This window comes from Mustela nigripes, chromosome 1 (genome assembly GCF_022355385.1).
Source record: "Mustela nigripes isolate SB6536 chromosome 1, MUSNIG.SB6536, whole genome shotgun sequence".
Classification (NCBI taxonomy): Eukaryota; Metazoa; Chordata; class Mammalia; order Carnivora; family Mustelidae; genus Mustela; species Mustela nigripes.
In genome coordinates, this window is record NC_081557.1 from 179,404,760 (window position 1) to 179,417,646 (window position 12,887).

A 12,887-nucleotide genomic window follows, 5' to 3' on the forward strand; every position below is an offset into this window, starting at 1 on the left:
AATATACATATTATTAAAAAGAGTTGGCTCATGTGGTTATGGAGACTGAGAAGTCCCAGGAATTGCAGTTGGAAAACTGAAAACTCAAAAAACCAGTGATACAATTCCAGTCTGAATCTGAAGGCCTAAGAACCAGGAGAGGGAATGGCGCAATTTCCAGTATGAGCCTAAATCCAAAGGCAGGTGAAGACTGGACAGTGCCCACTGAAAGATGGCCAGAGAAAGTAAATTCACTCTAACTCAGCCTTCTTGTTCTATTCAGGAGTGGGCAATCTGCTTTATCCCGTCTACCAATCCAAATGTTACTCTCATCCAGAATCCTCCACACAGACACACCCAGAAAAATGTTTTACCAAATATCTAGGCACCTTGTGGCTCAGTCAAGCTGATACATAAAATTAACCATTCTCTTATTAGGAAGATGTGAAGAATATTTAAATATGAGTCTATGGAGAATAGTAAACAGGAAATAGTGAAGCAGGAAGGAAGGAATTGACATTTAACCTCCAACATTAACCAGTTCGGGACCTTTAGTTTGAATATAGTAAATAATGATTTGCAATATACTACATACCCATATTCCACTTTCATTGGAAAAATATATATGTATATATATTTGTAACTACACTGCTCTTTCTGTACATTGTAATGATTTTGTTTTTTTAAAATAGAGAAATCTTCTCGTCATCACCATTTATTACTTTGAGTTTTAATCTATGAGATGAGTAATAAAAGAAATACACTCTGCAAACCTAATATGTTCAAGGCCCCAAAACTGAATCAAAGATAAAAGTTAAATATATTTTAGCAGGTTATCTTTAATGAAAGAATAATCTTTTTGAGTTTACCTTATTTCTTTCATCTGACCAACTGCCTAAATAATTTACATAATTAAATCCTTATTAACTAAGCAAAATATACACCAACAACAGCTAATTTTTTACAGGGGTCGTGATTAGTGTTAAGGTTAGTCAGTTACCATGAAGGGCTGAATTGTCAGCCACCAGCTTCTCGGTCTTCTGTTGAACTAGAGATAGGACCTTTGAGACTGAGCTGATTATTACTCTGGATTTTGAAGACACGGGACCTACATATGGCACATAACTTGGTATTTGCTAAATGTTCTTTGAAACTAAATTAATTAAGAGGTAGGAACCATAAGAAAAGTCTAACTTCCTACTCCACTGAAGTAATTTCCACTTTAGGAACAATAATGACCTAGTCAGTAACCCTGTAATAGAAAATACACTTCCTAGAAATTTGAAAAGACATGTAAGTAACAAGGAACAAAGAAGAAACCTGTCACTTTCAGTGAAACTGTTACATGAGAAGATAGAATTACACTATCCATGAAGAGAAAGACCTCCAAGGTGAGAAATTTCCTTTGCTCCCCATGTCCCCAAGGACCCTCAAGGAAGCTACAGGTAAGTGAAATATCTAAGCAGCACCTATTATGTCAAGAACATGAAGAAATCAGCCAGGAAGTCACCTGTGATAAAATCACAAGAGATACAGCCTACACGGACATTTAACTAAAAAAAAATATATGCTTCTTTTATAAAATTACTAGAATGGTCAAAAGTCAGCCAACATGACTTGGGATAATCAAGAGACGAGTCACTGAGACTAGTGTTGTGATCAAGATTTTGGTAACATGTCTTATTTAAATACCTCTATTTCATGTATTTTTAAAAGTAATTACCCCATCTCAGGTTTGTAACTTTTGTAATAAGTATTATAAAGAAAAGAATTAAAAATTTGATTTGTATTTTATTATGCTAATATTTTAGGTAAGAAATATGAGTTAAATAGAAAAGATGCATCTATCCTTTTAAGGGCCCCCCAAAATCAAATTAAACAGGCTTTTCTAGTTAGGTACATACATGAGATTACCCAGGACACAACAGTAAACAGCTCAGTATTGATAGAAGATTTTAAATGAACGCTTTTATCCCAGTACAAGTGCAAGGAACAGAAAGCAGATCAATGTTTGACCCTCATGACTTTTTTGTTATGAAAACATCAGTAAGTTAGTATTTTTGTTTCTGAAACAATGTAAGTAGAAATCCTTTCAGAACCTTTGATAATTTTTCCATTACCAAAAGTTATAATTTTTTTGTATAATCATTTGATGAGTTCTTCAAAACTTATGTTTTAGAATATCAAGAAAGCAAGGTTCTTAAGATTTTCTTAGCAATAAGAGAAGAGAGCATTACAAATAGAAAATCCATTGGAATTACAACTTAAAGTTTAAAACTGAAAGAAGATTCATTTTTTTGAAAGCTAATATAAAATTAGGTTAATACGAGACTGAAGAGCAGTTTTTTAAAAGAAATAACAATATGTAAATGAGATTTGTCTAAATGACAAAGTGAAAACTATATGTAAAGTAAGCAAAATGAAATCTAAGTACACAAGTTCCCAGGATAGAAAACTCATTATTGAAAACTTGACTGTCAACTACTAAAGCATTTTGCAGATGACAGAGTTAGATAGGTTTCACCTATTGGTAGAGATACTATAATGACTATAAGAGAAGAGAAGCACTTTTTCCATTAGTTCTAAATAGCAAAAGAAAGTCCAATAGAGATCCCTACCCAGTGGAAACTAATGCAAAAGAATATTCAAAGACCTTCTCTACTATTAACTCAAAGAGTGCTTTCTGCCAGCAAAATGAACTATCCACCTTTTCAGTAAACTTTTGAGATTCTACACAATCATCTCATTCTCTCCTTACTTTTGTGTCTGCATTCTCTTTACCTCTTTTTAATATTATCTACTCCCCAAAACAATTTTAAAATGTCTTTTCAATTTTACATGACTTTATTGTCCATTTAAAATGCACTGACTAGTTTCAGCCCTTTAATGACAACTACAATCTGTGCCTCTTTCACTTGACTTTCTTCAGTAATCAGGGACATTATGGGGGAGTTGGAAAATCACATTGCTCAATTGACCTTGCATCCAACCTTCTCTGTAAGTCACTAATGAAGACTAATATTAATTAGCAGTCAGGAATAATTTTCCCCGGAAAAGGCACAATATGATAAAGCTACTGCAAATCTAAAAACTCTTAAAAATATGCTTTAAGTAGAATTTTTGGAGAATTTTCTAAAATTAAAAGGTACTCTTAAAGGCTTTTCCACTGCCCTACTGCATAATTTAAAGACTGACATACTAATATCTCCATTTCCTCCTATGTGAAAGGGGGAACACTTTTGATGTTCTATTACATGACATGATTGGCTTACAAAATTTATTTAAGTAAAAGTATACCTATATAATAAGATTGAGTGAAAGCATTTAGATATTTAAGACATCTCCGTTAAGTTATAGAGTCCTAAAATCCAGAGTTCTGAACTATGAGTTTTAAACCTCTGACCTCACTCTGCAAAAAAAAAAAAAAAAACAAAAGAAAAAGTCAACTGTAAGCTACTTGGAAAACACACACAGACACACACACATCCCTAATACTCTAATGACTGGGAAAAATCAGCATGACTTCTTAAATAAAGATACATTTACCTCTTATTTGTCCCATGCTTAAATGAGAGAAATCTATAAAGCATGGAAAATAGAGTCTAGAACATGGCAAATACACAGTATCTCCCTCAGTATCTTCTTCCCTGTTTCCCTCTTCCTTTTTCACTCTCTCCTCCTGATCCTGTTCCCTAAATGTTTATGTGCATACAATATCTTTTTCAAAACTAGAACCATACTCACTTCTACAAAGCCTTCCCTTGATCTCCAAGCCACTCTGTTTGACTCAGTGTGTCAAGCATTCATGTGATTTTTACCAGACCATACAATTTGTACCAGTGCAATCTTCTTCTACCTATGTGTCTTAATTCCAAGTGAATTTATAAATCCTTTAAAGGCAGAAACTATAGATTTACTGCCTTCTCTAACATCTCTTTTTAAGTTGTTGTGTACACACAAAAACACAAACATACACACGCAATGCCAATGAATAGCATTCTATGTATTCTACCTCTATAACAAAGGACAGGACCAGTAGATTTCAAAAAAAAAATGACAGATACTATGTATTTTTTACTAGTAAATTTTAATGGTTCTGTTACATACAATACATATACAAACTGGAAAAATTACCCCCCTGAAGATCAAACAAGGGTAAATTGTTTTGAGTTATAATGAAAAGAGTTTTGTCAGTTTTCTGAAAGTAGTCTTTTTTTTTTTTTTTTTTTTTGAGAGAGAGAAAGAGAGAGAGAGAGGGAGTGCATGAGCAGTCAGGTAAAGGTGGATAAAGGCAGAGGGAGATGAAGAGAGAGAATTCCAAGCAGGCTCCACACCCAACACAGACGCCAATGTGGGGCTGAACTTCTCGACCCCAAGATCATGACCTGAGCTGAAATCAAGCATGCACCACTCAACCAACTGAGCCTCCCAGGTGCCCCAGTAAAGTCATTCTTATGTGTTCTTAAATCATGCATCATGTGTCTGGTGATTTTCTTTATCACTGTGGTCAATTGATATGTTATAGAAATCAAAATTAACATGAGCTTAAAAAGTTCATGCAAAAATATTGATATATTTTTACCAATATCTTGAATGGGAACACCATTATTTTTCTTTTTTGTTTGTTTTGTTTTGTTTATTTATTTGAGAGAGAGCGCATGTGAGCACAAGTGGGGGAAAGTCAGAGGGAGAGGGAGCAGGGAGACCAATGTGGGGCTCGATCCCAGGACCCCGGGATCATGACCTAAGATGAAGGCAAACACTTAATGGACTGAGCCACCCAGGTGTCCTGGAAACACTAATATTTAGGGAGAACCTCCCCTTTGTTATCTTTATTGATAATAGATTCTCATATGACTAGTTTCTAAGTCAGAAAAAGTAAATGAGCCTACAAGTTCTATCACAATTTTAAGAGTCTATGAGATTTTGTTTCTGGGCATATAATTTGATCCCCACCTCAAAATCAAATAGCATGGAGAACACTAATACAAAGTAATTTTCCACATATGCAAAAACACAGGGGTGGATCAAGAAACAACATCTTTTGAAAAATTTTTTGAAAGATCTTTTTTAAAACTTTTATTGGGTCATGTTGTTTTTAAACAAAATGTCAGTATGTGATTATAACGTTCTCAAAGCAGTGTTTTAATCAAATACAGAAATAAATCATGCAGGACTTTAGGGGAAAATGTTATTTCTATCCAGTGCAACTAGAAAATATGTACTTTCCTGCAGAGAAAACAAATACTGAAAGCTTGAGGTAGAAACCAAATCTCTAATGATGCAGTATATGGTGACTAACATGACACAGTTAAAAAACAAAAATCAAACAAACAAACAAAAAAACTAGGTGATAAAAACCAAAAAGAAAAGAAACCAAATCTCAATGTATCCAAAGAAAATAAGCAAAATTAACATTTCCCCTCTGCAATCCCGCTTGACAGAGAGTACTTCACTCTCATTCACAGAAAATCACTTCAAGATCCAGGAAGAATTATAGTATGTCTTTAGATGAATTATCATATATCCATTAAAACAATCATCATAATGCCTATTAAAATATAGGAAATTATTAACATATAAACATATAAATTAGATAATAAAACATAAATATATAAACTTATACCTCTTTGTATTCTTTAAACAATTTAACATACAAAAAGAACAATTAAGATAAAAATGTAGTTAGAATGACATGCCTATGCCTTAAATTTTTATTTAAACTTCCTTCTTCTTTTTTTTTTTTTTAGATTATTTATTTATTTATTTGACAGAGAGAGATCACAAGTAGGCAGAGAGGCAGGCAGAGAGAGAGAGGAGGAAGCAGGCTCCCTGCTGAGCAGAGAGCCTGAGCAGAGAGCCCGATGCGGGACTCGATCCCTGAGATCATGACCTGAGCCGAAGGCAGCGGCTTAACCCACTGAGCCACCCAGGTGCCCCTAAACTTCCTTCTTCTTTAAAGATGGGTAAGTTGTGGCACCTGGGTGGCTCAGTCATTAAGCATCTGACTTTGGCTCCTGTCATGATCTTCGGGTCCTAGGATCGGCAGGAGGCCTGCTTCTTCCCTCTCCCACTCCCCCAGTTTGTATTCCCTCTCTCACTGTGTCTCTCTCTGTCAAATAAATGAATAAAGATCTTTAAAAAAAAAAAAAAGATGGATAATGTTTAATAATTAAAAGTAATGTTTAATAATTATTTTCTAGAAATGTGTTCTTTTTCAAGTCTGCCTTAACTAGAATTTTCTTCTGCTTTTCAGAAAATCAAGACAGTACAATCTTCAGACTTTTGACATATCTTCTGTTTCATGACTAATGAAAGATTACAGCTTTTTAATCACACCAAAATCACCTTTAACCCTAATGCAGTAAATTTCTTTTAGTTTCTTGTTTATAGATTTCCCAAAAATCCTTGCTGTTGTTGAACACATTAGTCCTATTAAAAAATCTTTCTTCCCTTGGGATCTTGTCTTCTCCCTTGGGTCTTTACACCATTCCTTCTCTGCTTACTTAAACCCTTAAACCAAAACCTGCTCCACAAATGCAAACAGTTTTCACAGATTGGCCTTCTTCCCTCAGTTATTTTTTTCTTCACTTCACTTTTTACTCTAGCTCTACCTGTCACATTTACTGTGAGAATTTACAGATTTGCATTTCCAACCACAGTCTTGCTTTTAGCTTCCAATGCTGAAATTCTAATTTTCTGCCAGATTGTCCTATTTTATTATTCACCAGCAGTCCAAATTAGTGTTGTCAGAATTAGTTTTATTACATTTCCTTCAAAACAACTTGCTTAAACCAAATAACATGTTCCTATTACTTAAACTATTATTCTACCTGTTTAACAAATCTGAAATGTGAGAACCGTCAACTATTTCCTTTATGCCCCAAATCCAGTTGGCCAAGTATCACAACCTTTATATCATTCCCAACCTAGCCATTTCCACCTCCACAATTATAATAAAAGTCTTTATCATCTTCTCTCTGTACCAGCAGTTTTCAGAGTAGTCTGAATATACTCAAAAGGGTAAGATGATAATACACTATGGCATTTGTATTTCTATTTTGGTTAAGTATTTTATAATGTCTATAAGATATTAATATGTATATAATTTTTAAACAAACATATAGAATAGGATGTGTTACAATTTTTTAATGAATGAGATATATTATCAAAAATAATTTGGATACACACCTGAAACTAATATAACACTGCATGATAACTATAGTGGAATTAAAAACAATAAAAAAAAGTTTGGACATTTCTGTAATAGTATTTCAAAAGCCCCAGCATTTATCTTCCACTTCATGTGCACATAACTGCCAGATAAATACTTCCTAGGCATAACAATGTTTGCCTCACTATCTGTTCAAAGTTTTTCAGTGGCTTTCTATTGCCTCCTAATGAAACCCAATCTCAGCTTCCTGATAATTAGGGCCCAGCACATGCTGATTAAGCCCCTTCCCCAAGTAAACACACATGAACACACACTATTTTGTCAGCCATAATTTTCCCTGTACATTTTCATAGTTCCATAATTCCAATGAAACTATCTGTCATTACCTGAAATATACCAAGTACCTCTATAGGTCTATGAATGTGTAAATTTAGTAATTAACCTAGGCTCTCATGCAAAGGTATATACAGAACCATAATTATGAAGGTTTACTCCAACAACCAAGAATAAGTTTTAGTGGAAACCCACTCTACTTGCATGTCTTTGGGAATATTAGAGGGGACCAAATTACTAATCTATAAAAGCCCATCTCAACTTCTCTTCCCACTAATAACCCGTTCACTTGTATTTAGAACTGCTCTGGAGGTTCTCACATATCAAACCCCAAAAATGCTTCCTGCTTCAGTCCATGAATCATGTCTTTCTCTCTCTCCACACTCAACTGTTTCTCAGTTTTTCATTATGTAGATTCTCTATGTAAGAAAAGCTACATCATAGATATTTTTCTTTCTCTAGTATTTTCCAGCATTTTCTTTGGAAAAAGCAGAACATCTATCAGGGGGTAGAGGTCAGAGTAGAGGAAGAAGATGTTACATCACCTGAATAGTAAATTGAGGGTGACAGAGACAGAGAACCTTCATTAGTTAGTTTTGTCCTCTGGGCAGTCACAGTATACCTTCAGCCATGAAAACCAGTTTATCTCCAAATGTAGGATTTCAACATTGCCTCCATGACTCCTACAACCAAAATTTCTTTCTTTCTTCTTGATACCCTTTGTCCTTGATTATCTTCTAATACATTTATAACTTATACTACAACCTTTCAAAATATTTACCATCCTATCCAAGTTTTCCCAATACATTGATAACTTTTGGGAGACAAGATTAAATTATCTTGAAGATAAAGATGGTATCTATCAGAAAACATTGCAGACAATACATAAATGCATAAGTGTTCAAATATGTAAGGAAACATCAAAGAGTGACATGACATTTTCAGCAGAGAGTCCTTTGCACACAAATACTTTCTTTTTTCTGAGGGGGTACTATTATTTAGTGGTCTTTGGTAGAATTGGCCATAGCTTACCAATTTACAGGACATATTTCCAAATCAAAAGGCATATTGTAATATTCACTGTGATAATACTCATAGTCACTTCAAGTTGGGATAAAAAGTATATATCTTTAATTTAAATCTGTTACTCTTCAAAAAATAAAAACTGGAAAAGAACGATAGTTGAACAGGAACAGCTTTTGACATTAAAACAGTATGTTTGCTTGAGGTCAGTAGCCAGTTATTTAAAAGAAACAGTAATTATGTGGAAAATAGTATAGAGTTTCCTCAAAAAATTAAAAACAGAAATACCATTTGACCTAATAATTCCACCACTGGGCATTTGCCCAAAGAAAATGAAAACACTAATTCAAAATGTTATATGCACCCCTGTGGTTATTGCAGCATTATTTACAATGGTCAAGATATGAAAGCCACTTAATGTCCTTCTTGGATAAATAAATAAATGGATAAATAAATGGATAAGAAAGATGTGGTACATATACACATACACACACACAGCCATAAGAAATGATGAAAGCTTGCCATTTGCAACAAAATGAATGAACTCAGAAAGAGTGATGCTAAAGAAATAAGTCAGACTGAGAAAGACAAATACCATATGATTTCATTCATACGTAGAATCTAAAAAACAAAATGAATGAATAAACAAACAAAAAGCGGAATCAGAGGTATAAATACAGAGAACTGAGGGTTGCCAGAGAAAAGGGGGAGGGAAATGGGCAAAAAGGGGAGGAGAGATACAGGCTTCTAGTTATGTAATGAATAGGTCATCAGAATTAAAGGTACAGCATAGGGAATATAGTCAACAATATTTTAATAACATCGTATGGTGACGGTACCTATACTTGTAGTATAAGCATAACATAATGCATAGAGAAATTGAAACAAATTAATATAACTGTGTGCCAACTACATTCAAGTAAAAAAGAAACAGTAGTTGAATCAATAAAACATAATTTTATAAAAATTGTATAAGATTCTTAAAAGTTATTAAATACAGAAGGGGCTACATAATAGAAATAGTTACAAAAAAAGAACTCTAACAGGCCTTTTTTGCTTACACTGATCTGGAACCACATTGAGTAATTCATTAATTCATTCAAAAATTATTGATAATTTAGTATTTGTCAGGTATTGTATCATAAGGACCTGTAATAGATTTAAAGTGATGAAGAAGTTCATCCATTTCTTAAAGTGTTAAAAAATTAGAGTTGTGAAACAGTTTAGTGACTTAAATAGTTATTCATTTATTTAAAACTCAAATAACTTATTGAATGTTGTGTGACAAGCAATTTGCTAGGCTAGAGCTGGTAATGTAAAGAAAATTCAGTCCAGGTCTTAAAGGAATTGTAATCCCACACTATAAGAGAGGAATGTGCACAATGTGCACAGAAAGCTTAAAGCCCCTAACTCTGCTCTGTGATGACAAAGAGCTCACTCAGGAGTTAACCTTTAAATGGTGTCATAACAGATAAGAAGTACCTCACCTGGTAAAGGAATAGAAGGAAGAAATTACAACGAGATATAACTGAATATGCTGAGGCATAGAGGAATGAGAATGTGTGAAATGTCTAATGAAGAAAAGGCCATTAACATGGAACAAAGCATGCATATAAACGAGTGGCAGAGACGAGACTGTTAAGAGCCTTATATGTCCATAAAGATTTTGGTCTTTGACAAAATCTGAATAAGATGGCGCTCTTTGTGAGTCTTAAGCAAGTGAGTAGCATAGTCACACTTGTCTGTTAAACAAAAAACGTGCAAAGGGACGGAGGGAGTACAGACTAGCAAATGAAGTTGTAGAAATAGTCTAATCAGTAATGATAAGATGTTTTACTGAATCAAGGGGGGCAGGTTATTATAATAAGAGGACAGAGCAATGTTTGGATATTGGAATCAGCAGAACCTAGTGACAATGTGGCATAGGATGAAGGAGATTGAGAAGAAGTAAAATGAAAGTTGATCTCCAGGTCTCAGGTTTGAATGACCAAGCGGTCGATGCGTATGTGTGTGTACACACACACACACATACACACAAACACACCGCACATATATATAGACACATATCTATATATATTTCTATATGTAGAAATATATACAAAGAACATATCATGAAAATATCTATAAAATATCTAGTAAGAACTGAAACGTTTTAGTTTCCAAGTCTAAATCACTTACGTAGGCTTATTCCAAGTATACACACATTGGCGAGAAAAAGCAAATTAAGGCAGATTCAAGATCATCAGGCATGGTTTAAATTTTAATCTCTGGTTCATTAGTTGTATTACATCTATGTATAAATTAACAAAAAGTTTTCTTGCTTTAAGCAAACTTTTACATTAAAATTGGCATTTAAGGAAATGATTAATGTTACTATTTCTTTTTTTATAAAAAATCAAGCATTTGCCTCAACAAAAAATTTTCTTTAATATTATTTAAAATAGAGTGCTCCCTAATGATTTTATAGTAAAATTACACTGAGTAGAAAAATAACTTGACATATATGTCTATAACTAGGAGAGGTATCATCTGTTTATCACCAGAAGAAGGGGTATCAGCTGTTCACTGTTCATGGCTATTGGAAGGGGCTGGTGGCCACACCATGCAGGTTGTGGATACCACAAATATCACCACTACTTATTATACAAACTAGGAATGTTATCAGGTCACTAGGTTCTGTCCCAGGCCCAAGTTGAGGTGGGTTAACTGGCACTTGAATTTAAAAAAAAAAAAAACTTTCAGGGCGACAGGGTGTCTCAGTGGGTTAAGGCTCTGCCTCTGGCTCGTCATGATCTCAGGGTCCTGGTATGGAGCCCAGCATTGGGCTCTCTGCTCAGCAGGGAGCCTGCTTCTCCCTCTCCCTCTGCCTACTGCTCTGCCTACTGGTGTTCTCTCTCTTTGTCTAATGAATAAATAAAACCTTTTAAAAATTAATTAAAAATTAATCTGAAAATAAAATAAATCATGTGCTGTGAGGTACAGTATATGATACATAAAACCTATGAAACATGTGTTACTCAACTATTTATGTTATCAGTAAGGCTTCTGGTCAACAGTAGGCCATTAGTAGTTAAATTTGAGGGAAATCAAAGTTATGCATGAATTTTTTTACCACAAGGGTTAGTAGCCCTGCATTGTTCAGGGGTAAACTGTAACCTTATCTAGATGCTTCCCTGTATTAAAATAAAAGAAAACCACAGCTTTTGAAAAAATACCCATGTGTGTGTGTGTTAAAAACCAGCAAGCAGAATTGCAATGTCTCTGTTTTATGGCCCTGTAGTATTTAATTTCATTAGGTTTTCAAGATAATCACGTAACGTCTTTTCATTCAAACTGCAACAACATGCTAAGGAAAAGTTGGGAGTTTTCCTGGAGAGTTCATCTAAGTACCCAAAAAACAAATTTATTTACTGAAGGAATTTTTCAGGAGAAGTGGAATACATGAAGCAGAATAGGACAAGGAAAGAAAGCTGAAAAAGATATGGCCTTGGTTAGGGCCTCACTTTGGTCTTAACCCCCAAGTCACTTTGCAGCACAAATAGCACCAACTGGTTTTTGTTTGAGACAAGGGAACAGCCCTCTGAACACCCATGTTATTCAGTCATTGATGCTGCCCCCAAAAGTGGGTGGAGATTGGGGGTAGGTATATAATCTCTGGGCACATTAGCTCTCACTGGGCCAGAGGGATGAGAGCACTGACCTAGTGAAAGGGAAATAGATGAAACAAGAAAAGTATTTACTTGAGAGGGATAAGACACAAGTTTTTTGTTGTTGTTGTTGTTGTTTTTTAAATAAGTGTTCTATGTTACATAAAAGGAAGTAAGCTGTAAATAAACATACTGTTTGATGAGAGTCACAAGGTGCTGAGAAGAGAAAGTAAATACTAAAACTAGACGTACATGTTCCATTCGAAGTTATTATAGACAGAAGTGTGATATAAATATAAACACTGAAGAGAATATCATATTTATGATTTAGGAAGCTGTGGTAGGCAAATTCTAAGACAGCTCCATGATCTCAACTCCCTAATGTGTTATGTCTTGTATAAGCACCTCTCCCAAAATCTGGGTGGGGCCTGTGATTTGCTTCTAGACAACAGACTATGGCAAAGGTAGTAGGCTGCCACTCTTGCAATGACATCTTGTTAGCCAACCAGAAAGACTATCCTGCTGGCCATGAAGAAGCAAATACCCATATTGTGAACTGCCAATCATAGGGCCACATGGCAAGGAATTGTGAGTGGCCACTAGGACTTGAGGGAAGCTTCTGGCCAATAGCCAGCAAAAAAGGAGGAGGGGGGGGGAGACAACTATGTTGTCTATCCACATAGTAAAAATCTCTTAATACTATATGCCTAAATCAATTCTAGACTGATGAA

The 12,887-nt window shown here is 34.6% G+C and overlaps 1 long non-coding RNA gene across 1 annotated transcript in view; it reads right to left on the minus strand.

Annotated features, from left to right (window-relative positions):
* Positions 1-12,887, minus strand: part of LOC132014352 (uncharacterized) — a 320,626-nt gene that overhangs the window by 289,270 nt on the left and 18,469 nt on the right. The window lies entirely within an intron of this gene.